The sequence below is a fragment of the Oryzias latipes genome, chromosome 9 (assembly GCF_002234675.1).
Source record: "Oryzias latipes chromosome 9, ASM223467v1".
Taxonomy (NCBI): domain Eukaryota; kingdom Metazoa; phylum Chordata; class Actinopteri; order Beloniformes; family Adrianichthyidae; genus Oryzias; species Oryzias latipes.
This window is the reverse complement of record NC_019867.2, coordinates 14816921-14820328: the sequence shown is the minus strand read 5'-3', so window position 1 is coordinate 14820328 and position 3408 is coordinate 14816921.

Below are 3408 nucleotides of genomic sequence, written 5' to 3'. Positions count from 1 at the left end.
CAGAACCCTGCGCCCTGTATACACCAAGACGTTAAACAAGTATAGGGGGAGTTGGGTTTGAATTCGGCACCCAAATGATGTTTGTATGTTCCTGCACTGTGTTAGTGTTTGTATTGTATGACAGACTAATTTCAAGCCTACATTACGTGTTCTCTAAATATAAGAAAAAAAAACATCTGAATGATTTGGTTTTACTTTTTGACTCACTATAAAGGAAAAGTCATCTACTGGGTCATATATTTATGAAGGGGTTAAATGTGAAATGTAAAAATCTTTACTTATTTTTATTGTCTCATATTTCTGAATCACAAAAATGGATGGTGAAACTTAGACTTAATTACAACAAAGTACAGTAAACTTACTACAGACCCAGTACAATTGCAGCAAAATGTTTACCAGCAATTAATTTAAAAAAGAAAACCCAAGGAACTGATATGCATCACTTTATAATATGGTAACACAACATTTCCCAGTTGGGAAAAAATGTCAAATCCCACTGTCATAAAAAGAAAGAAAAATCAGTTTCAAAATAAGCTGTAGGTTCTTTCTGTTTTTTTTTTTTGTTTTAACTATTTGGTTTAAAATAGAACATACAAGGCTCTCAGGAGTTACAAAAATACAGTTTTGAGTCCTTTGTGAATAATGTTTGTCAAAAGCCAATTCTGCTGTAGCTTATAACTGTAGGGTTTAAAAGTAAAATAGTCATTAAAAAAGCCTATTCTCACTTCCTATCTCAATGTTCCTATGGGTCTACATTCACGTTGATATTTTGATATTTTACGATTTACAATTTATATTAATCATTTTGGTTCTACCCCAATTTTTTTTATGTTACACTTTCTTAGCAAAACCAGTTTAAACTTAAAACACTGCATATCCAATTCAATTTCAAAATTGAATAATTGACTAATTGTTAGATTTGTTGGAATAAAAACCTTTTAAAGAAAAAAAATAGGAAGTAAAGTATAAAAAGCCATAAAAATGTTGTAAACAACTTGACAACAGAACAAATTGTTTCCATCATTTGTAAAATGTCTGCCCACACGCATTTGAAACAAGCTAATATGACGGCAATTCCACAAACAGGCAAAGCATTAATAGCCAGTAATTCAAAGAAACATAATAAACCATGTTATATCCAGTATATCTTTGACGTTGAAATTGTGATTTAGATTTTAGATAAGTATCAGTACTAAAAGTATTATTTTTGTGACTTTGCTTCATTGCTGGACTGATCTTCTTTGGGTGAAATTGAGCGTGAGCTCTGGGATTGTGGTGGGTGTTTTGTGTTGTTAAGTAGATGCAGATCTTTTCAAAAACTGAAACAAATCATTGGGAAGTGTTTTAGCTCTAAGATGCCATCTCAGATTCAAAAGTGTAGACATGGTCTGAGTCAGGGAAACAACATGGACACACACACACACACACATACACAGGTCAGACTTCTCTTTAGAAAGGGTGACAGAGGCTGAAACCCTTCAACCACAAAAGCAGACTGTCTAGACGAGGCCCCACAGTCCTGACCCCAGTTAGACATTGTGCCCCTAGAGGCTTTTAACACCTTTGTTTCCATGTTGATAAATTCTATTTCCTGTCATACAAGCAACGTATCAAACTTTCTATGACAAACAACATTGTGACATCGAAGCTTTGAAACTTTCACCTCAGGCATGCGGCCCAGAGGAAGTGGTATTGCGACTTTTGGATTAAAAATATAAAATGTATGCTCATATAAAATATATACTTATTTATTTATTTATATTACATTTTGGATGGTTAATGAAAATGTTAGCGTATATCTTGGTGGAGAGAGAAAAACTGGAATCTGGAATAACTTTGGTAAAGCGGGTGATTTTGTTTTTTGTCATGGTGAATGGTGGCGACACATACTCTTCTCCCACAGTCTGGGTTTTGGGCTTAAGGAGGGGGTTGAAGGCATGTTATTTAAAGAAGAGTTATCATCTACTCACACGGCGTAGATTAACATACAGCTTTAGACGGAGCACACAGCATCGGGACTGTTCTTTTCAGTCATTCGCTGGGGAACATGGCCCGGGACTCTTCACACTGTCTGTCTTAAGTATGCTTGTGACTAATTGTTATGCTAATACGCTAATGTTTGCACCTGCGTGTGAGCACACACTGCAACGCATTCACTGGCAGTCGGGAAATTGAAATAAGAAAACCAAAACAGTTAGGGTTAAAAAAATTGTTAGCTGCAGAATAACAATGGTGCATTTAAAACACACATCTAAACACAATAAAGGGTCCGTAAAGGATTTTATTTGATTCCTTCCAGTGTTTTAACAGACGCCTTGTCCTTCCAGCAATGCAGTGACATGTCTGAGTCATCCTCCATTACAGTACGTATTTATAGACAGTGATCATGATCTGGTCTTGGTAAGAACATGGGAGAGTGTGTGTGTACGTGCGTGGGAGAGTGTAGGTCTTCTGCCTAAACAGAGGACCTATTGTCTGATGAGTCACCTAAGCTGGTGGGCGCTGCTACCAAAAGACCTTACATCACCTGTCCTGAGACAGAGTTACGGCTTTCATTGATCTCGCTCTGCTCCGGGTCAGGGAGGCAAAGTGCCATAGAAGGTGATTTATGTCAAACTTTTAAAAGGCCTGGCTTCATTTCCTCATTCCTGAGCACATGTTAAAGAAAGCATGTGCTGTGTGAAAACATAAAAAAACGTAAAGTCCTAGTAAAAATGAGAGACACAATTTGCCGTATTTTTTCCAATTAGTTGGTTTGTTGTGTTCTTGCACCATTACACTGTTCTGTTAGCATTAGCTGTGCTTTTTATTGTAAGTTCAAGGGCAATGAAAATACTCTGAAGGACAGGGCGGCTGCGGCTGCCGTTGCATCACCCTCTAGAAGTGAGGACTTTTTTTTTTTTTTGTCGAGGTGAAGTGGGAAGGTGGGAATACACTGAATGCTTTCCAAATGAGAGATGAGGCATATTGAAAACTATATTAAAATGCTCTCTGATTAGTAATTTTGCCCCGATCAGGAAAACCATGGGGGAGCTCTGCGGGGAGGCCTAAACCCTATTCATCCCACAGCACCTCGGTCGAAAGATGGCCCAAGTTCACAGGTTCAGGCCCTTTGTTTTGCTAACCGTGGATCCCAAATTAGTTGCCTCCTCCATCCCCAGAAACAAGAGCTTCGTTGAGAACTTTGAAATTTCATCTCCACCCTGACAAACGCAGAAACACTTCCACACACTACTAGAATAAATAAAAGAAAAGTCACAGAAAGAGTTGAATCTAAGTCCTCCCTGTTGCATAAGAAATATCTTCATGTTTTTCTTGCACATGTCTTAAAAATGCAGGAAGAGGATCACTTTGTATCTTTGGCAAATAAAGAAAAACAATTAAACCCGAACTTTGGAGGAAAATAGT